Source organism: Mesocricetus auratus, unplaced genomic scaffold, assembly GCF_017639785.1.
Source record: "Mesocricetus auratus isolate SY011 unplaced genomic scaffold, BCM_Maur_2.0 Super-Scaffold_100048, whole genome shotgun sequence".
In the NCBI taxonomy this organism is placed as follows: Eukaryota; Metazoa; Chordata; class Mammalia; order Rodentia; family Cricetidae; genus Mesocricetus; species Mesocricetus auratus.
The window spans coordinates 2,640,329-2,664,018 of NW_024429225.1; positions in this window are offsets into that span (position 1 = coordinate 2,640,329).

Consider the following 23,690-nt stretch of genomic DNA (forward strand, 5'->3'; position numbering starts at 1 on the left):
TTGCTCTGGCTCCAACTTCAAGTTCAATATTGAAGAGGTATGGAGAGAGTGGACAGCCTTGTCTGTTTCCTGATCTTAGAGGAATCGCCTTGAGTTTCTCTCTATTTAGTTTGATGTTGGCTATTGGTTTGCTGTATATGTCTTTTAATATGTTTAGGTATGTTCCTGTTATACAGGATCTCTCCAAGACCTTTATCATGAAGGGGTGTTGGGTTTTTTCAAAGGCTTTTTCAGCATCTAGTGAGATGATCATGTGATTTTTGTTTCTCAGCTTGTTTATATGGAGGATTACATTGACGGATTTTCATATGTTGAACCATCCCTGCATCCCTACGATGAAGACTACTTGGTCATGGTGGATGGGTTTTCTGATGTGTTCTTGGATCCGATTTGCCAGTATTTTATTGAGTATTATTAGTCTAAAGTTCTCTTTCTTACTTGTGTCTTTGTGTATCAAGGTTATTGAAGCCTCATAAAAAAGAGTTTGGCAAAGACCCTTCTGCTTCTATTGCGTGGAATACCTTGAGGAGAATTGGTATACACGTTCTTTGAATTTCTGGTAGAATTTTGCACTGAGGCCATCTGACACTGGGCTTTTTTTTTTTTGGTTGGGAGACTTTTGATGACCGCTTGCTTCTATTTCCTTAGGGGTTATAGGTCTATCTAAATTGTTTATCTGTTCTTGATTTAATTTTGGCAAGTGATATCTATCCAGAAAATTGTCCATTTCCTTTAAATTTTGAATTGTGTGGAGTATAGGTTTTCAAAGTATGGCTTGATGATTCTCTGGATTTACTCAGTCTCTATTGTTATGCCCCCTTTTCATTTCTGATTTAGTTAATTTGCATGTTCATACTCTGCTGTTTTGTAAGTTTGGATAAAGGTTTGTCTATCTTGTTGATTTCTCAAAGAACCAACTCTTTGCTACATTGACTCTTTGTATTGTTTTCCTAGTTTCTACTTCATGGATTTCAGCCCTCAATTTGATTATTTCCTGGAGTCTACTCCTCTGGGGTGAGTTTGCTTCTTTTTGTTTTAGAGCTTTTAGTTGTGCTGTTAATTGTCTAATGTGACTATTCTCCAGTTTCCTCATGTGGGCACTTAGTGCTATGAACTTTCCTCTTAGCACTGCTTTCAAAGGGTCCCCTAAGTTTGGGCATATTGTGTCTTCATTCTCATTGAATTCTAGGAAGTCTTTAATTTCTTTTTTTATTTCTTCTTTGACCCAGGAGTGGTACAATTGTGCATTATTCAATTTCCATGAGTTTGTATGGTTTCTGCAATTTGTGTTGTTCTTGAATTCTAACTTTAGAACATGGTGAGCTGGTAAGACACATGGAGATATTCCAATTTTTTGTACCTGTTGAAGTTTGCTACTTTGCCAAGTATATGGTGCTGAAAAGAAGGTATATTCTTTTGTGTTTGGATGGAATGTTCTATAGATGTCTGTTAAACCCAATTGGGTCGTCATAACTTCTATTAGTTTCTTTGTGAAGTCTCTGTCTGGTAGTCCTGTCTAGTGGTGAGAGTGGGGTGTTGAAGTCTCCCACTATAAGTGTATGAGGTTTTATGTGTGGTTTGAGTTTTAGTAATGTCTCTTTTACGAATATGGATGCCTTTGTATTTGGGGCATAGATGTTCAGAATTGAGACTTCATCTTGTTGGATTTCTCCTGTGATGAGCATGAAATGACCTCCTTCATCTTTTTTGATTGATTTCAGTTTAATGTCTAGGTTGTTAGATGTTAGGATTGCTTTGTTTCTTGGGTCCATTTGATTGGAAATCTTTTCCCAACCCTTAACTTTGAGGTAACATCTGTCTTTGAAGCTGAGGTGTGTTTCTTGTATGCAGCAGAAGGATGGATTCTGTCTTCGAATCCATACTGTTAGCCTGTATCTTTTTATGGGTGAGTTAAGACCATTAATATTGAGAGATATTAATGACCATTGATTGCTCATTCTTGTTTGTTTTGGAATGATTGTTGTTGTTGGAATTTTATGTGGCTTTCCACCCCTTTTCTCTTTTGCCTGTTGGTAAAGTGGGATTATCTATTGCCTATATTTTTCTGGTTGTAATGAACTTCATTGGGTTATAATTTTCCTTCCAGAACTTTCTGTAGTGCTGAGTTAGTGGATGTGTATTGTTTAAATCTGGCTTTGTCATGGAATATCTTGTTTTCTCCATCTATATTGATTGAAAGCTTTGCTGGGTATAGTAGTCTGGGCTGACATACATGGTCTCTTAGTGTTAGTAGGACATCTATCCAGGATCTTCTGGCTTTCAGAGTTTCCATGGAGAAGTTAGGTGTAATTCTGACAGGTTTGCCTTTATATGTTACTTAGCCTTTTTCCCCAGCTGCTCTAAGTATTCTTTCTTTATTCTGTATGCTTGGGGTCTTGATGTGGTGAGGGGACCTTTTTTTGTGGTCCACTCTATTTGGTGTTCTGTAAGCTTCTTGTACCTTCATTGGCTTGTCTTTCTTTAGGTTGGGAAAATTTTCTTCTATAATTTTATTGAATATTTTTTTCTGCCCCTTTGAGGTGGGTTTCTTCTCCTTCTTTTTTAAAATTTAAATTAGAAACATGTATGCTTCAAATGTCAATCCCTTCTCCCTCCACCATCCCCATCCCCACCCCCAACCCCCAGCCCAATCCCCACATCATTCCCCAGGGAGGGTGAGGCCCTTCTTGGGGGGATCTCCAGAGTCTGTCATTTCATCCAGGGCAGGACTTAGGCCCTTCCCCATGTGTCCAGGCTGAGAGAGCATCCCTCCATGTGGAATGGGCTCCCAAAGTTCATTTGTATGCCATGGTGAACACTAATCTACTACCCAAGGCCCCAGAGATTTCTGAGGCCTCCTCACTGACACTACATTCATGGAGTCTGGATCAGTCCCCTGTTGGCCTCTTAGCCATCAGTCTGGGGTTCAAGAAGCCCCCCCCCCCGTCCAGTCAGCTGTCTTTGTGTGTTTCACCAGCAAGGTCTTGACCCCTTTGCTCATTACTCCTCCATCTCTGTCACTGGGTTCCAGGGGGTCAGTTCAGAGTTTAGCTGTGAGTATCTGTCTCTGCTTCCATCAGTCACTGGAAGAAGGTTCTAGGATATCATATAAGGTAGTCATTGACCTTATTATCAGGTAGGGGCTATTAGCCTAGTCTCTCTGCTATTACTTAGTTTTCCAGTTGGTGTTATCCTTGTAGATCTCTGGAAATCTCACTAATGTCAACTCTCTCCTCAAAGGTATAATGACTCCTACTATTATGGTATCTCTTATCCTGGTCTCCTCTATTCTTACCCCGACTCAACCTTTCTGCTCACCCATGTTTTTCTCCTTCTTTTATACCTATTATTCTTAGGTTTGGTCTTTTCATGGTGCCCCATATTTCCTGGATATTTTGTGTTAGGGATTTGTTGGACTTAAGATTTTCTTTGGTTGATGAATCTATTTCTCCTAGTGTATCTCCAATACATGAGATTCTCTCTTCCATCTCTTGTATTCTGTTGGTTATGCTTATGTCTGTAGTACCTGAGTGTTTGCCCAGTTTTTCTATTTCCAGCCTTCCTTCATACTATGTTTTTTATTGTCTCTATTTCAGCTTTCAACTCTTGCACTGTTTGAATTATTTCTTGCAATTTTTGCTTTGTCTTTTCCTCCTTTGCTTGCATTTTTTGGTTTGTTTTTCCTTCCATTTCTTGCATGTGTTGGTTTGTTTTTTCTTCCATTTCTTTAAGGGATTTTCTCATTTCCTCTTTGAGGGCCTCTATCATTTTCATGAAATTGTTATTAAGGTCATTCTCTTCTGCTTCATCTACATTGGGGTGTTCAGATCTTGCTGGTGTGGAGTCTCTAGACTCTGGTGGTGTCATATTGGTTTTTCTGTTGCTGAGTGTATTTTGATATTGTCTCTTTCCTATCCCTTCTTCCAGTGGGTGCAGGAAGAACCTCTTCCTCTCCTGGTGTGTAGGGGACCAGGGCTCCCTTTTAGTGGGTGCAAGCAAATCCAATACACTCTGGCCTTTGCTCTCTATCCCCTGCCCTCTGCTCTGAGTGGGGGCAGGAGTGGACTGGATCTCTCAGCAGGCTCCTGGTCACTTGGTCCTCCAGGGGTGAGTTGACCTGGCTGCAGTCCCCAGGCCAGGAGATCTGAGAGAGGGCAACTGGGAGAAAGTCGGGACCCAGCTAGAAGCCAGGAGGTCACCTCTTCCTTCTGCCCTGAGAGGGGATGGGAGTAGACCGGCTCTCTCAGCAGGCTCCTGGTTTCATCCAGGACCAAGATGGAGGCCAGGAGCTCGTATTGTTGCTCTTTGTAAAGGCCAATATTATTTGGTTTTACCCTAGGTCTCTGGGCTATCTAGTCTCTGGTTCTCGGCCACCCGAGCCGTGTTGGTTATGGATTCTGTCTCATGGAGCGGGCCTTAAGTCAGATTCAGATCAGTCATTGGTTGTCAGTTCCAGAAGCTTTGTGCCATCACACCAGCCCATCATGCAGGCAGGACACCACTGCAACGCAAAGGGGTTGTGGCTGTCTCCATATTTCTATTTTGGTAGTATGCAGAGTACCTTCCCGTACCAAAGAGGCTAACACGTAGGGGTGAAGCGAAGCTCTGTCGCGCTGGGGTAGAGGCCAGGGCTCTGAGAGTCAGGCCTGAGCAGCTGCTGATATAAGCTTGCAGACTGCATAAGCTAAAAGGCAACAATGTTCTTGAGTCGTTAGAGGTGAATGTCTGAGACCCACATTTTCATTTGAGCCATTTTCCTGGCAGACCCTGATAAGAGCAAAGTAGCTGTGGAGGCAGCCCTGGGCTAGCAGCGGGGAGGTAGCACTCAACTGCTACTCAGCTGCAGCCAGCAAGCTATTCATTCGCCTCTGCAGTTCCTCACTGAAAACCAGGCTGGAACCAGCCACCAGCTCAGTCCCTTTTGTGACCAGCCCAGTCCCTTTCAGCATCCTTAGCCAAGGGACAATATGCATGGGAGTCCTTCAGCTCAAACAGCAGCCCAGGGGCCACAAGCAAGTTGTTGAGCAGAGGAGAACGATTTTGCTGTCTTTGCTGGTTCATCTGAGAGAGGTCAAGGTCACATACGAGCCGGAGAACTTCACAGGCTGTCCAAGAGAGGGCACCATAAGCCATTCGATAAGAGCAGATTTTTTTTCTACTGTCAGCCGGCAGTTTTAGAAGTTAAACCTTAATTTACCCAAACCACGGGGTATGAAAAGTTAAAAAGCCAAAGGGAGGGGGGGTGAAAGGCTCTCCCAAGGGGAATGCTGAACGAAGCCCCTTCTAGCAGAAGGCTGGCACGCTCTATTTTCACGGGAAGAAGTTGAAATAAACGTCCACTAAGACTCCTAGATGTTTCCAAATGCTTTCTGCCTTCCTTCCCGTCTCTAAATTCTCATTCGTTTGAAATAAAAATTAATGTACGTAAGAGGCCTGCCACTTTCTAAGATGTGTTTGCACTAAGCATCTTCAAAACGGCTTGTGAGGCTTTCTAGCTGAACACCAGGAAATGAGTCCCTGGTCCCGCATCCCCAACCAATGGGAAAAGGGTACTTGACTTGGTTTTTACGCCTTTGTGCTTGTGTGTGCTCTCGCCATGCACACACAGGCCACAAGCGGAGGGCCTGGGAATCTAACTCAAATGGTCAAGGCTGACAGCAGGGTTATCATCCTGCTGACCCAGACAGTGCATTTTATGCTACACAGTGGTAGGGTGCGACCAGCTAGATACAGAATGGAAATTTATCTTCCCAAACTTTAGTTGCTGGCGAACAGATCTGTTCAGACTTTTAAGAACTGTATTTATCCAATGGGTGGTGGTGCTGCTGGCACACCACCTTTAATCCCAGCACTTTGGAGACAGAGACAGGAGGGTCTCTGAGTTCGAGGCCAACCTGGTCTAAATAATGGGTTCGAGGACAGCCAGGGCCACGCAAAAATTCCATGTCTCTAAAAACCAAAACAGGAAAAAAAAAAAAAAGAATTGCATTGACGAGCTCCCTGGGTAAGCTGCTTTTGAGAACGGGTAGACCGTGCTTTGTTCTAGCTGGAACCTTTTTGCTTACTACCTTACTATTGTTGTCTCTCATAATAAAGCTAGCATGCGGCTGTGCTGAAGATTACAACATGTGCTACAGAATAGGGCACGTTCCTCCAGCCCCAGAGACAAGCGCTGCTTGGTCCGCATTGTCTGTGTGGTCTCTCAGAGTGTGTGGTCCCAGGTTCCTACAACACACGTAAATTTAAACAAGAGCACACAGTGTGGCTTTCCCTGAAGTTTTCCTTTGGATCTTATTCCTTACTTTCTTTTGGGGAGGGGGCAGGGTCTCTCTCATATAGTCCAGGCTGGTCTCAGGTGTAGCTGAGGATTGACCTAGGAGGCCTAGATCTCCTATATCCATCTCCCAAGTGTGGCGACAACAGTGATACGTCACCACAGTTTGCTTGTGCATGCTCTCTTTCCGATACATTTTCAAGCTTTTATTTTTCGGTATGTGCGCATGCGTATGCGAGTATACCCATCTATAAGTGCACATATGGAAGCCAGAAGAGGCTATAGGCATGTGTGGCCATGCTGGACCTCAAGTGGGTACTGGGGACTTGAACTTACCTTTTCATGCTTGCACAGACAGCCCCCTACCCCAGCCTGGGTTGACTTTGAACTTGTTGCAACCCCCCTGCCTCAGCCTATGAGTGCTGAAGAGTCACCATGTCTGACTCGTAACTCAGATTCCAACACTGGACACTTGCCTACGTGGGTCAAGCAGGGTTCCTTACCTCTTATTTCGCTAGCATAACGCCCCACTGAGGAAGCGCTGTGACTCTTTAACTGCGGCTGCTATGCGTTTGGGGTCGCACCATCACAGCGCCTCGTTGCAGAAGCACTGTGGGTGTTTAACCAGCTCCTGCTATACATTTGGGGATGTTACTGATGACCTTGAGGAGCCAAATAATGACAAAGATGCTTCTACAACAGTCTTCCTCTCAGGTCTGTGGGTGTTCCTGCAAGATAAATTTCTACAAATGGAACTGCTGGGTCAGGGTCTGCACATGTCTTTATTGTGGCAAATGAAGTCAAGGCGTCACTCACTGTGTCCCCCACTATAATTACATACGTCAGCCTCTCTCTTTTTCCTCTCAGACTTGTACTTATGCTTGTAAGCACTAACTTTTGAAGCATCACTAAGCTGATAAACATGTTTTATTTAAAGCATCTGACATCTGGATTTATCATTATGTGAAATACAAAATGTTGTATGAAAGGTAGTTAACAACATATCACTAATTGGAATGTTTTATATTTATTTATTCTCTCTGTGTGTGTATGCACGTGCGTGCGTGCGTGCGTGTGTGTGTGTTGGGGATACAGGTACCATGGCATGTGTGTGAGGTCAGAGGGCATCTTGCAGGGAATCTGTTCTCTCCCATCTAGACCCCAGGGATCAAACAGAAGTTAGGCTTGCCCTTGTTTATGTCACCATCTCACCAGCCACAGCCAATCAGCAAACTTTAAAATTAGTAAGCAGCAGTAAGAAAGTCAGCCACGTGCTTTTTAAAGCCTTCTCTGGCTTTAGACATTAAGAAATCTTCAGATAATACTGCAGGCATATTCCTAATGGACTCTTCTCAGTCTCCTAGGTTTAGAATGCACCAAGATTGACAGCATCTTCTGGGTCTTGTTATAGTCTTGACTTTTTGCCCCTTTTTTTTCTCCTTTCCCAGCTTCCCTAGCTCCCAGAGTTCCTCAGCTCCCTCCCCTCCCTTCCATCACCATGTTCCTCCATGAGAAAGAGGACACGCCCCTCCATCGCTCTATCCCTCTATAACCAGTGGTTGTGTCTCTTTGGGGGGTCAAACAACCCTTTCATGGGGGTCACATATCAGATACTCTGCATATCAGATATTTATACAATGATTCATAACAGTAGCAAAATTATGGCTCTGCAGCGGCAACAGAAAAACTTTTGCGGTTGGGGGCCAGCACATGAGGAACTGAATTAAAGGGTCTCAGTGTTTAGGAAGGTTGAGAACCCCGCTCTGTAAAAATGCAGACACACTTGGGGTTCTTCGGTCCACACCAGATGGGAAAGAGTTCTGGAACCGTGCCTACTCTCAGTCCCATGAGCCCTCGCATCGGGAATGAAACTAGAAAGACCCCGAGTGAGAGTTGCTCAGCAAAGTGACAGACAGGAGCTGCTCCGTGTCCCTCCAAACGTCATCAGAATTGCAATCACGTGGTCTTTGACACCAGCTGCCAAGGAGGGCCAGCATTCCTCCGCTCAGGACACGGCTGCCTGTCCTGTGTGGCAGCAGCTCTGTCTTGGATGGGGAGGTCCCTTTCCAGAGGGGTCTACTCTTTCCTGCTCCTCAGTGCCTTCCCCTAGTTAAAAAGGTCTGAGCAAGATTTTTAAAAATGAAAACTATATTTAGTCCTAGGGAAACAGAAATGTCTCTCTTAGCAGACCCCTGGTATTGTATTACCACACCCGATAACATTTAGTATACCCATCCAACTATTTTTGTGCATTTGTTTGCCATTCTCCTATAAGTGGGAGTATATGATGTGTACAGTTTTCTGCCTCACTCTTTTCTGTTGATACAAGCTTCTATCCAGGTGTAGTGGGACAGGCCTTGGACACCAGCACTTACGGAGCAAAGGCAGGTGAGTCACAGAGAGTTCCAACCCTGGTCTACATAGTGTGTGTAAGCCAGTCAGAGCTGACTAGTGAGACCCTGTCTCAAAAACAATATAAAAAAACCCAACACAAAACAATCAAGTTTAAATTATCCTAGTTTTCACGTAGCCACAGGATTCTATAGAGACCCTTGCCACCCCTCTACCAAGCAGGATTTGGGATTATTCCACTGCTTGGCGTGTACACAGGCCCTAGCCACACACGTGATACTACAAAATATAATTGTGGGGTTTGGGTTTTTTAACTCTGCTAGACACTGCACAGTTGCTTTCTGATGAAGATGCCCGGTTCCCGCTCTCACCAGTGCAATGCACAGGAAGGGCTTTTGCTCACCCTGTCAAGAGGAATCCTTTGGAAATTAGCAGTTCTGCAAGTAAGTACCACATAATGAAAGTGCCCTGAGAAAATGGATTTTTAAATGCAAGACCCAAATTACACAAACTGGAAACTGCCAGAGTCTCTCAGAGGGGTCGGTCAGGCCCTGATGTAGTTCTCCTTCTCATGCCTTCCCGCTGACTTCAAGGCCCTTGAGAACCATCCTCCTTTAGGGAATCCATCTATAAAACACCGTCACTGGTGAAGGGATAGCTCCAGAACCCCTCAGGTGCTCATAGGAAACCACCTTCCAGCAGTCGCCGTCCTGAACCCGAGTCCCAAGTTATTACCAGGACCATCCTCCTTTCTGAGGGCTGTGGGCAGGGCTTTCTGAGTTTTGAGATGGGCTCTCACACTCTAGCCCAGGCTGTGACAACCCTGTGGCCTCAGCCTCCTCGAGAGCCGAGATTACAGATGGGGTCACCATGCCCAGCTTCAGAATGGCCTTCCCTTGCCCCTAAGTTTCTGCTCTCACTGAGCCACTGACTGCCCAGAGAGGGAATTCCAAGTCGTACTCTTTGGTGAGTAACTATTGGATTTCCTAGGGCTCTGCGGGCAATGTTTGAGAACGAGGGGCAGGGAGCAGAGAGATAGCTCAGTGAGTAAGAGTGCTTCCTGCTCTTGCAGAGGATCCAGGTTCAGTTCCCAGCACCATCAGTGGCTCACAACTGCCTGCCTAGGAGACTGATGCCCTCTTCTGGCCTCTGAAGGTAGCTGTATACGTGCGTGCACGCGCGCGCGCGCGCGCGCGCGCACACACACACACACACACACACACACACACACAACAAAAAAGAATGAAAGGCAGAGCTGGAGAGATAGCACAATTGGTAAAGTGCTTGCTACAGAAGTATGAAGACCCAATTTCAAATCCCACAATCAGCGTAAAAAAAGTAAGACTTGTTAGCATGTGTGTGTAATCCCAGAACTGACAGGTAGAGATAGGAGAATCCTTGGGTTTTCCTAGCCTAATTGGTGAGTACCAGGCCAATAAGAGAAAAACAAGGAACAATACTCGAAGCTTTCCATATGGACATACACGCACACCTTCACACAGATATACACACACACACCTTCACACAGGCATACACGCACACCGTCACGCAGACATATATACGCACACCGTCATGCAGACATACACATACAGGAGTACGTGAGTTCCCATGGGAAAGAAGGCAGTGAGCGGACATGGGCTGTTGAGGTTCCAGACCTCTAGGTGGCCCGAGTGAGGTCAGCATCCTCAGAGAGTCAGAGCTCTGATGTGGTCCATTGAAAATCCAGGCATGGGGGGCACAGGTACTCAATATTCTTTTAACTGATGGACAAAGGAGTCACAAAGTGGTGTGAGGCTAGTTAGAGAGATGTCAGCCAGTTTCAACTAACCAGTACCTGGGCTGACATGCCACATGGGCTGACATGCTACTGAAGTGTTCCAGGCTCCTTACACGCCTTCAGGGGGTTCAGGAACAGAGCAAGGAAGAAGGGAATTTATAGTTATATCACACACATGTACTCATGCACGCACTCACACACACACACATGCGTGCAGGTACCATTCTACGTCTTTGACAATGTTACAAACATATTTAATATTCCTAAGTTTTCCACTTAGATAGTGGTATAGTCATTATACTTGAGAGCTAGCCGTGGTGGCACACACCTTCAGTCCCAGCACTTGGGAGCCAGAGGCAGGTGGACTGCTAGGTTGGAGGCCAGCCTGGTCTACACAGCAAGTTCCAAGACAGCCAAGACTACACAGAGAAAATCTGTCTCAAAAAACAAACCAGACAATAAGGAAAGTGTGTGTGTGTGTGTGTGTGTGTGTGTATGAGAGAGAGACAGAGACAGAGAGAGACAGAGAGACAGAGAGAGACAGAGAGACAGAGAGACAGAGAGAGAGACAGAGTGAGAATTTAGAACTTGAGGACCAGAGAGGTTAAATGACTTGCCCAGAACCACAGAGCCCTGGTGTCTCCTGTGTTGATGTTTCCTGCCTGGCATTCTTTGTAGACAACTCAACCTCATGAGTTCCAGTGGTACCCATTCCTCCTCCTTTTCCAGTTCAACCCCGACTCATATACGAGGACACGTGTGACTCTGACTGAACAATCAGCATTCTCTCCAAGACCCCTACTTCAACTCTTCCCTTCCTCCATCCCTCACATGAGAACTTGTGTCTGCAGCTAGAGGAAAACCTTGTTCTCAGAAGGTTAAGAAAAGAGATGATTCCGACATCTTTTAAGCACCTGGACGTAGCCAGCAAATGTCTGGGGTTCTCAGACACATCATGCAGCCATTGTTTAGGATGCCCTCTTAAGTGCAAGAAAACACTGGAAGTTGAATCCAGGTTTGCACGACTCCAAAGCCAATGCTCTCCACACTACACAGAGCACAGCACACATGGGCCAGTCCTTTCCTACGGCCCAGACTCAAAAGGCTGCTTCAAGCTCTGAGAAAAGAACAAATCACAAGGAGGCCATTAGGTTGAAGACACTTTGGCTAGAGTATGGTCCCCTGCCTAAGCTCTTCCCCAGCAGACAACCCTTTCATGCAGTGTCCTCAGGTTGGCGGCGACAATAGCTTCCCTTTGTATCTGGTCCCACAAATCCCTGGGGTCCCCACCTGTGCTGCAATCCAATCAAGATGGTGCAGGTCCCTGAGGTGTCGGGTAAGACCTGTCTTGTTACATGAGGCCACCGGGGTCTCCAGCATTACTGGGCTGTTGTCTTGGTCTGCGCATGCACAGCGTGGCTTAAGCAACGCAAGTGCATTTATACCCAGATCTGGAGGCAGGGAAGTCACGACGCCAGCAAGGTAGGGTCCATTCAAGGCCTCTTCTCCTGGCCTGTGCGCCCATCTTCCTCTGTACAAATATGGTCTCAGGGAGTGTGCTCAGGTATCTCTTAGGACCATTCATCCTATTGATCAGAGCCCCACCCTCGTGAATCATTTAACCTAACTTTAATGGGACCCCGTCTCCAGATGCCATTGCACAGAGGGGTGGGGTCTCAATATGGGACGTTGCGGGAGGTGGCATACAAATTCTCGGCCTGTGACAGACATGCTACGGAGAATCCTGTTCACAGGAAGCATGGCGAGCAGCCACAACACAGCGTGAGCAGGTGGGGGCACTGCTTCTCGAAGCTAGGTGAGCCAGCTCGCGAAGACCAGGGTAGGCAGTTTCTGGATCTGTGCTGTTTTGATGACCTGTGACAGGACCAGGTTTTTGCTCTTCTGTCTCTTACCATCTTGGGGAGCTGTGTGCTTCTTGGGTGTATGTGTTTAGGTTTGTGACATCCTCACCAGGAAAGCTAAATTAGTTAATTGAAAAATGAAAAATAGGAAAATTAAACCAGCAAGTTCTCCAAACATATTGGACCAATTTAAGAGCCAGGTTAACATTGATTTATTATTTTAATAAGGTTCCCATGTAAGGAGAAATGACTGGCCTACCATATAAATAAATGTGATGGCGTTTATTTGGCTATAATATAATATATGGGAACAACAGGGGAAGGGACCCTTTGGGTTTTGCTTTTTTTCTTCTTCTTTTTATCTTTAGAACTTTTGGGCTTTATGTGGTATTTTCAACAAAAACCTACATCCAAAGAAAAATGTGGTCCCCAGAGCACTTTCTTTCCCCAAAATGACCCACAAAGCCATCCTAGAGCTCAGATGAACGTGAGTCAAGAACGGGTCCTCGGCCCTCAAGCTAGGATAGGTCACAGCGAAAAACGTGTGAGGCTCACAAGAGGCCACCACCTGTGTGGACAGAAGGCATAGCCCAGCCTAGTACCCACTCAAACAGGTGTCATCTCGCCAGCATAAAGGGCAAGCGGAGGGCGGAGATTCCAAAGCTGTGGTATGAGGCCTTCATGACTTATAATGATAATCGAGGCTATATAGGGAAAAACAATATATTTATTTATCAGGGAGAGAGAGAGTCGCACATACCAGGAGTTAGAAGCTTGGCTGGCTTCCAGGAGAAAAAAAGAGGAGGCCCCTTTTCCTTTCACTACCTTTTATCTCTACCTTGACCCTGCCCTGTTGGGCGGGTAGCTTTGTGGGGTTCACTCCTACAATGATTCAATTCCATCTCAAGTTCAGAGAGCTTGGTGAGCTCCCCGTAGCCTCTCAGACCATTATGAAGGACCATCATGGCGGGGCCTGCATTTGAACTTCCCGGAAAGTGCAGTCACAAGAAACTGATGTGGCCGGGGGGGAAATAATGGGGACAGGGACAACCGTAGAGCTAAGATCCAGATTTTGTATGGCGAATCCACAGACTTGAAACTGATGTGGTGAGGTCAGAAGGCCCAGGGCTGTTTCCAGGGTCCTGCAAAGATAGGCCAAGCCAAGAACCTGGGTCCCAGTCAGGAAGTAGCTGTAGGAAGCAACAAGCTCTACCAAGCAGCCACCAAACAAGAAGCAGGTTAAACTGCATCTCCAGAGTATTACATCTTGAGCCAAGGTACCTAGGTTTTCTGTTGCATTTTTCTGTATTTTTTTTCCTTGCATAGGAAGGCAGGGCAGTGGGAGGTATCTTTCAAAGCTTTGGGTCCATAATGAGTTTGAAGGAGGACTCAGAAGTTCAGAGAAAATATTTCTCAGCCAGGCCTATTGAGTTTAAGTCTCCATGTGGGTACAAGAAAGCAAAACCAGCAGCTCTTGAGTGAAATTCAATTCTACAGTGGCAGTGGACCACCTTTCTTCCGGCCTGGAGTCTGCTCAGCCCTTTGAAAACTGTCCTTTGTGTGTTTCCTCTACACAGCCCCGGAGGAGCGCTACAGTCTTCCCTGTAGCTCACAAAATCTGGACACATGCCACGAGGAGGCTGAGCCCACCCGAGGAGGAAGGGGAAGGGGGAGGAGCGGAGAAGGAGGGGGAGAAGGAGGGAGGAGAGGACTCCATCAGAAACAACGATATCTTGCTCCACAAACGTCCACTCCTCCCCAGAAAGGCTGTTCTCACTGCCCCACTTTTAACAATCTAATTTGTAGCTGATGCAAGATAAAATGAGTTGCAAGCAGACATTTATCAGTATTGATCTGCATCTGATGAGCATCAATAACAGTGCATTATCAACACATGGGAGAAGACGAAAAGACTGAGGGGTGATGGGGGTTGGAAATTGTTCATGAAAGGACTTAATCTCCATCAGGAGGCGCTTGCTCACATTAGCAAGTCCACGAAATTGATTTCCATGGAAAATACTTTAGATTAAAAACCCCAGAAAACATTGCAGAGTTTCTGCAATCATTATCTTCTGGGATTTCTATTTTTCTTTGCGTGTGTGGAGGGGGGTGCCCCAAAGGGCTGTCACCTACAGTATCAGGTATCTTAAATAGAAACTAGCCATGGCATCTTCTGCTGTCCCAGGAAACCAATATCTTTAGTTTGATTAAGTTGATCGACAAGTCCCTGGTTAATAATAAAGGTGAATATATTGTTATGAAGAATACTGACCGGAAGCAACCAAAGGTGGTACCACGGGCCTATCCGATGGGCAAAGGTGGTATCATGGGCCTATCCGATGGGGCGCGCAGCACTGATGCCTGCCTGTGTGTACGAAGCTTCCAGCATTGCAGTGATGTACGGGGGGGGGGGGGGGAGGCATCAGCCGTCCCATCTGGAGCCACCCTGTACTGGAGGCGTGGCGTGGCTCCTTATGTGTAAGTCTTGGTGATACCACACCCACGTTACCATGCTGCGGTGTCAGCTTCTAAGAGGGACAGTCAACGCAAGAGGGAAGGTCTAACAGTGCCGCTTCTTCAAAATACTGTTTCTTTTCGCTGCTTCAGCTAACACATTTTGGAGAACGGTGAGCATGTTCAAAGGCATCCCTGACCACCATGTCCATGATGCCCAGACACATTCCTGTCCACCACTGGAACCTTCCAAACGTGCTCTGTGTCCTTGAGCACGGAAATGTGGGTGCCGTCTTTGCTTCTTGATCTTGAGCTGAGCACGCCCAGTATGCACTTCCTACAGCCCTAATCCCTTAAGGCCCCTAACATGCTCCCCCATACATAAACATAGCCTCCTGAACAGCATTCCATAGTCCTTTGTTCCAGGAGGGGCATGCTTTGGGCATGACTCCAGAGCTCCCCCTACCCGCTGCAGGGGACACATCTCAGTTCTTTTATTCTCTGCTCATTGGATGTGTAGTCACTAAGAGGAAAACTCACTATGTCCCATTACCCCGAAGGGGAAGGAAGACTTAGTTTTAAGGTGCTAGGCCCAGCCAGCACACAGTATATACTCAACACGTAGAAATCTCCCCCTAGCTGGAGGCTTCACTCTCTGGGTCATAAGCAGTCACTTCAGTGGGGGGAAAAACCAAAGGAACAGTTTGCCCCCAGAGTTTTCTCCCCAGCACTTCTTACCCAGGGCTCCAAAGCCCTCAGCAGCCACTCTGGACCGTGTTGTGTTTTTTGACTGATCTCACTATGTTGCCTCAAGCCCCAGGCTCAAACAGTGCTCCTGTGTCTGCCCCTCAGATAGCTGGGACTGTAGGCACCTTGACATCACACCCATCCTTCGAAGTTCCTGATCATGGCTCAGGCAGCATGCTGAGGCTTGGCTCTTCCAGGGAAGTACCGGAAGCTTCCATACAGGTTGCTGAGGTACCACACACCAAGTTCCGAGGACTTCAGCCACCCTGGGGCCCCTCACTCTCTATTTTCCCAAGTGCCTCTCTCTTCTTTGGGGTTGGTGAGAGAGGCATGCTTCAGCATGCCCCCCTACACACACCTGTAGAGAGAAGCCTTTTCCTTGTCTGCTGCTTTTGGTTTATCCCCCGCCAGTCGCCTGGGCTCTGCCGCGCTGTAGTCCCCAAATAACACACAAGACGCTGTATTAATTATGAAGCTGTTGGCCTTGCTTGTTTCTTACTGGCTAGCTCTGATTTAAGTATTTATCCCATAATTGTTAATCTAAGTATTTCTCTTACCGGAGAACTTTCCAGGCCTCTTATCCCTATGGCAGTTACATCTTGACTTCCTGTGTTTCTCCTACCCAGAGTCCTCCTCGACACCTAGTCCCACCTATCTTGCTTCCCTATTGGCTAACAGTGCTTTATTGACATATACACAGGACTTCCCCAACACACACATTTTTTTTTTTCCCTTCGGGTAGCTGACTGTTCAGATGCAGGTCCCGTCTTCACCTGTTATGATCCAGTTCTCTCTCCCTGAACCTTCTCTTTAGTCCCTGACTGACCTGTGGAATAGCAGGAAGCAGAATTCACTCTCTCCAGAGAGGCCCTTTTGTAGGCGGCCTGTCTAGGTCAGGGACTGTCTGCTTAGGTTTTCCTCTTAGCTCCAGCTGCCCCGGGGGTCGCTTTGCCTTGAATGGCTTGTATGTGAACCCCAAGGGTAGAACTAGAGTCCAGCTAGTACGGTTGCTTACTTTGTTTTCAGACCCATGACAGTGAGATCTCAGCAATGAGATCTTCCGCGGGTCTGTCAGCACCAACATTTGGCCTCTGAGGACTCACACTCTTGGAAAGGCCTAGCCAGGCACACAGAAACCCCAGGCAAGTTTGGTTCCTGATTCTGTCCTATATTGTCCTACCCTCTGTGCCATCGGCCCTGTAAGAAGTCAGGTCATTCCCATGAATCCCCACCAGCATAAGGAAGGCCTTCGCTCACCCTGTGAGTCTGAGCAGGTATTTGGGTCATGAACACCCCCATCCCACCTTCGCTGGTTTTCTAAAGGAATTATATGGCACTGTGGTTAGCAAAATACAAATTGACCTAAGGCCTGCAGAATGCAGATGCTTTTTTAATCACATATCTTTGTGAAGTTATAATTACTGTCTTGTGAGAGGGCTGTAAAGTTTGGTATTAACAAGAGGTCCCCATCCTAGAAGAGCTAGCAGTCCTGTAACTCACCGTAGAGGTGGGAGGAGGTATGTATTTAATGGTGAACACGGGGGTAAAAAGACATATGAATAAGAACACCAATTTGCCTATCATTATAGCTGATGGGGGTTTCTCTAGTTCTGCAAAACTGCAAAGTAAAGAGGAGGAGGGGGGGAGGAGGAGGAAGAGGAGGAGAGGGAGGAGGAGGAGGATTCTAGAGTCTGAAATGTCCTGGAGAAAGCATGCTCACACATAACAGGCCTTTTCCATGATATATTGCGTTGGTTGCTGAATACAAGTATGTCCTCATCGTGGGATGCATGGAGACCTGGACAGGACTGAGGCCAGGTAGTAAGAGGAGCATCCCCCTTCCCCCCTCTCCTCTCCTCCCTCCCCCCTCCCCCCATCTCTACCCCTAGTCCTTCAGCCCTGCCCTCCTGCTCTTCCCTCATCTGGCTGGTCTTCACAGATAGCGTTGGCAGGTAGTTTCCAGCCGGGATGCCTGCCAGATTTCTAGATGGAGGAGCCAGGCTGCAGCTGTGCTGGCAGAGAACAAGGAGGAGGGGCCAGCTCCTGAAGGAAGCCAGATTCTCCCAGATGAAACTCGGGACTTCTCTAACACACAGGGGCGGCTTCTGGGTGCAGCACATTAGCTGCTGCAAGTCAGAACACAGGAACAGCAACCCTGATGAGGAGCATCACCGTACCACAGTGCCAAGCGAGGGGAAAGCTTTGTTTTCTTTTTTTAATTTAAATTAGAAACAAACTTCTTTCACCTGTCAATCTAGTTCCCTCTCCCTTCCCTCCTCCCCTGCTCCCCACCAGCCCCCTACCCCACTCCCTTTCTGCTCTCCAGGGAGGGTAAGGCCTCCCAAGGGGGAGCTTCAAAGTCTGTCATATCTTTTGAAGCAGGGCTTAGGCTGAGAGAGTATCCCTCTCTGTGGAGTGGGCTCCCAAAGTCCATTCATATACTAGGGATAAATACTGACCCACTACCAGAGGCCCCATAGTTTGCCCAGACCTCCTAACTGACACCCATGTTGGGGGGATCTGGGTCAGTCCTATGCTGGTTTCCCAGCTGTCAGTCTGGGGTGAAGGTCCTATGCACATATGATTGTGAAGGACTCGGTGCTTGACAGAGCCCTGACAGGCAGCTGGATAGGGAGAGGCGCCACAGACAGCTAACAAAAACAGCAAATGCCCAGCTTCTTCCTCACCCTCCTGACCTGAGGCGAAGGCCTGGTGGGCCTTTCCTCCCTCCCTCTGGCTGGCCAGTCCAGGCTGGCCAGATAGGTCCAAGGCCTTAACATATTTACCTGAAATCATGAGTCTATCAGCTCCCCTTTCTTCACCTAAGCTGAGGAACCCCAAATTAGCCGAGGCTTCCCAAACCACCCAAAACGCTTAAAGCCCCAGGCCTCCAAGGGGAAAGTGGGTTTTGGTCCCCTCTTTGCTCTACAAGGAATCTGAAACTTTTCCTGTCTTTTAATTCCCTAACTGCTGGGGAAATTAGCCCGGTCAAGACGCCTAGATGGTGATGCGTGGGGAGGACTTCCTTCCCATTTGTTCATCATGTCCTTGTTCACCTTCAACACACTGCACGGCCTCTCTAATCACCTCACAGCATTTGTCACCTAGTCCCAAATAGGCAATGTCTGGTGGAGCGGCCAGTTCCCAAGGGCAAGATGCCAGGTGTCTATGGAATTCAGACAGGCAGAACAGCAGAGTAAAGGTGACACAGAGAACATCTGTAGTCCCCTGTGTCTTGCATCTAAAACACTTTATTCTTCCCTCAAGAAACTGGACAAGTCATGATGAAGATTGTAGTAGTGGGGATTGGCATGACTCCCCAAATCAACATCAACCAATCTTTAAACTTCTATGAGCATTAACTTGTGATTTATCAAACTGAGAGAACTAGGAGCCTTTACAAGTGTTTATGCTTTAAGGCCATTGTAGAATGCGGACCACAGCTGTCCTTCCCCTCAGTGACCACATCTGACTCCCAGAAGCTCACATGCTTGTTACATCATGTGGTAAAAGGCCTTCTACTTCAGATTAATGGTTTGTTTTTGTTTTGTTTTGCTTTTCGAGACAGGGTTTCTCTGTATTGCTTTGGAGGCTGTCCTGGAACTCACTCTGTAGATCAGGCTGGCCTCTAACTCACATGGATTCACCTGCCTCTGCCTCTCAGGTGTTGGGATTAAAGGCATGCGCCACCAACACCCGGACTGATTAATGATCTTTTAAAGATTTCTTTTACTTCTATTTAGGTTCTACGTGGTACCTGAAGAGGCCAGAAGAGGCATTAGATTCCTTGGAGCTAGAGCTACAGATGGTTATATGGGTGCAGGGAACTGACAGAACAGGAAGCATTCTTAATGAAGGCTCTAGCATGCAATCTGTTAGATTACACTCCTAAAGCTAATCAGATAAGGCCACTTCCTCCTCCTAAGGCTGACCACCAAGGTCCAGCTATCAAAGTATTGAAGTCCAGCAATCAAAAGCCCCCTTTTGGCTGCCCTATTAACATGCTCAATTAAAACAAATCAAATTCATCCTAACAAGGGGACAAATATCCCTTCTCCCTCTTGTTTGTTCCTTCTCTGTTCCCCCTCGTTTTTGTCCTGTTTTTGTCTCTTATTCCTTGCCCTTTGTCCCTGTGGGGCACATAAATCCCTTTTGTGCTGAGAACTTGATCTTGGTGTACCCTGTGCAAACTCAGGTCCTTTCACTTAGTAACTGAGCTGTCTCTCCAGCCGTGACTGAAGATCTTGATATAGGAGATCCCACCATCAGCATACAATGAAAGGACATGTCGGCATCGGAAGTATGATGTGGGGAAATAAAACCAGCACCCGTGACTGGAGACGGAAACAGGCTAGGACTGGGGGAGGCCTCTACAAGCCCCAAAGGGAAATGAATTCTCCCCTCAAAGGGAAATGGATTCTCCCCTCACGCCTCTAAGAAGGGGTATGGCTCTGCTGATATCGTGACCAGCTCAGTGAGTCCTGTAGTCCATACCATTAGGGCTGCACTGAACATCTGCTATCCAACCAGTCAGCTCCTGGGAAGGTCAATGCAACAGAAAGAAAACTAATTCAACCGCAGCCAAAGAGGTCACATCTGCAGCTTACAAGTTCTGCTGTCAATTCAGGTTCAAAATGATTCCACTTAGAATAATCTTCCAGCAGCAATTAATAAGTGCGTATCTATGAAATCGCCCAAACTGTATGAGACTTCTATTTTCGTAGTTCTTCTTCCCCAAAGAGAAGTTTTGAACTCTGATTTACTCCTATAGGAAGGTAAATATGGAGTAAGGGAGTTTGGGGACACCTAAGGCACATGAAGGGTGTATACCAGACAGAAGTGATCCGCAGGCCCCACACAGGCCACCCCAGCAAGGACATCACTCCTGGCCTCCCTGCTTTTGAAAGAAGCAAAATGGCTAGACGAAGCTCTCTTATTTTCCTCCCCTTTGAGTCTGAGATAACTAATTTTCAGGACAGTGAGTGCATCAGTCACTCTAACTCCTTCCAAACCCTGAGTTCAGAACCCTGCATTCAGCAGCATGCCGCTCATTTCCACACAAGGAGTGGAAATGAAGACGGCTCTTAGCTGAATTGCTCAGCCCTAGCTACTGTGTGCATTTCCAGTTGACCTTGCGTGCATTTCATGCGAGATGACCTGATTTTGTTGTTGTTATTTTCTGTGATAGAGTTGTTCTGTGTAGCCCTAGCTGTCCTGGAACTTGCTCTGTAGACCAGGCTGGTCTCCAACTCACAGATTCACCATCCTCTGCCTCCCCAGTACTGGGATTAAAGGTGCTGGGATTAAAGATGAGATTTTTAAAAGGTCTTCAAGTGCACACAAATATACAAGAACCACTAACCTTGCATCACAATGTAATAACCCAATTGGGTATCTGCAGCCAGCATGTTCTTAAGCTCCTCTCCCCAGTAGAATATCTCTCTCTGTAAGCCAGTATGGATCAACAACAAACAATTCCAAGCTTCTAGTGCTGCACTGTTGGAGGAAATAAGACACAAATAAGATGGAAATGGAAGGTGCTGGGACTAAAGGGATGGTCTACTACACTACTGGACTAAAGGGATGGTCTACTACACTACTGGACTAAAGGGATGGTCTACTACACTACTGGACTAAAGGGATGGTCTACTACACTACTGGACTAAAGGGATGGTCTACCACACTACTGGACTAAAGGGATGGTCTACCACACTACTGGACTAAAGGGATGGTCTACCACACTACTGGACTAAAGGGATGGTCTACTACGCTACTGGGCTTCCAGGAATTCCCCCTCCAAGTGCTGAGGTGGAAAAATGAGAAGCTTGTGTGCACCCCAGGACAGTATTACTTCACTATTCGTGCCCCCCCTCTCTGGTTTTTCAAGACAGGGTTTCTCTATGAAACAGTCCTGGATGTCCTGGAACTTGCTACGTAGACCAAGCTGGCCTCGAACTCCCAGAGATCTGCCTGCCTCTGCCTCCCGAGTGCTGGGATTCCATGGTATCTCTTACTGGAAGGGTTTCCTTAGCACAGGGTAGTAGCAATGCCACCAGCAGGAAAGGAATTGATGTGGACGGAAGTAGAAGGCTTTCAAGCTAAGCTAGGGGAGAAGGGAGGGGAATGTGTCTGTCCTGGTTAGTTTTTCTTTTCTTTTTTAACTTTAGAGCCATTAGGGAAGAACTCAACTGAGAAAACGCTTTCACCAGACCGACCTGCAGACAAGCCTGTGGGGCATTTTCTTGGTTGGTGGTTGATGAGGGAAGGCCCAGCCCACCATGGGTAGTGCCACTACTAGGCAGGTGGTCCTCGGCTACATAAGACGGCAAACTGAGCAAGCCACAAGGAGCAAGGCAGGAAGCAGCCTCCCCTATGCCATGGAGCCTATGGGCTCTGCTGCAGTTCCTGCCTCCGGGTTCCTGCTCTGACTTTTCTTAGTGGCGGACAGGGACCTGCGTTCCCCAAGCTGGCTTTGGTCACAGTCTTTATCACAACAGTAGAAAACCAGTGGTGGTGCAATCACAGCACACAGCACCACAGGGAGACTGGCAAGGCGTCAGACTGGGTGCCTGGGTTCTTAGCAGGGGTGCGTGCATGCTGTGAGCAGAGGGCAGAGGGGTGTCTCTGGGCGCAGAGAAGGCAATTTGGTTCATGTGAGAGGTTTTTCAGGTTCAGACCTGATGCAATCCTAGACCCCGAGGGCGAATCGTACATTTAATTTATGGAGTGTTAGGGAGTCTTCAAGGGAATTTCTTGGGCGTTTGTACTAAATGGGCTCAGAGGAGGGTGGTGAGAATATTTGCAGAGAGCCCGAACTTTAGGAATCTTGTGGCCTACTAGCAGCCTCTGAATTACTGATCCTCTTCCCTGGGTTACCCTTTCTACCCTTCGTCTTTCTCCTTGGCCAGTTGCGTAGCTGGTGACTAGCCCCCGGTGTCCTCCCTCCTCCCTCCTCCCCCCAGCCCCCGGTGTCCTCCTTCCTCCCTCCTCCTCCCTAGCCCCCTTGTCCTCCCTCCTCCCTCCTCCTCCCTAGCCCCCTTGTCCTCCCTCCTCCCTCCCCCTCCCTAGCCCCCGGTGTCCTCCCCTCCTCCCTCCCTCCCCCTCCCTAGCCCCTTGTCCTCCCTCCTCCCTCCCCCTCCCTAGCCCCCGGTGTCCTCCCCTCCTCCTCCCTCCCCCTCCCTAGCCCCCAGTCCTCCTCTCCTCCCTCCTCCTCTCTAGCCCCCGGTGTCCTCCCTCCTCCCTCCTCCTCCCTAGCCCCCGGTGTCCTCCTCTCCTCCCTCCTCTTCCCTAGCCCCCAGTGTCCTCCTCTCCTCCTTCCTCCTCCCTAGCCCCCGGTGTCCTCCTCTCCTCCCTCCTCCTCCCTAGCCCCCGGTGTCCTCCTCTCCTCCCTCCTCCTCCCTAGTCCCTGGTGTCCTCGTCTCCTCCCTCCTCCTCCCTAGCCCCCGGTGTCCTCCTCTCCTCCCCGTCGTCTCTCACATTTATTCTCTTTGCCTGTCAGCTCTACCCACTTCTCTCTCCTGCCTGGCTATTGGTTGTTTGGCTTCAATTAGACCAAGCAGGCGTTTTAGACAGGCAAAGTCACGCAGCTTCACAGAGTTAAACCAATGCAACACATCTCTGCATCATTAAGCAAATGTTCCACAGCAGAAGCAAATGTGACACATCTTAGTACTCCACAACACTTTTCACTGGCTTCCTCCCCACGCCTTGCTCAGCCTGCTTTCTTATACAACTCGGGACCACCTGCCCAGGCCGCCACCACCTGCAGTGGCCTGAGCCCTCCCACATCAATCATTAGTCAAAAAAATGCCTCCACATGCTTTCCACAGGTCAATCTTCTTAAAGGACCTACTGGATTGAGATTCTCTCTTCCCAGATATGTCTAGGTTTGTGCCCAGCTGACAAAACCCAACTATTACATACCCTTATGATGCTCTGTCTCATGGACCATATTCTGGGAGTAGCTTCTATAAATACTGAAGGTCCTCTTTTCCTGGAAGACTGGCCTAGAATTCACAGCGTAAATGAGACTGGCTTCAGGGTGGAGGCGATTTTCCTGCGTTCTGTCTTTTGAGTACTGGAATTTCAGTCATGAGACTCCACTCAGCTTCTAAAATAAACTTTAGTGGCATGAAAAGCAAACCTTGTCACTGACGCTAGTCTTGGGGTACGTCTCGTATTCATCCTTCTAGAGCCCCGCTTTCTCACTGGCAGCTTGGCTGGT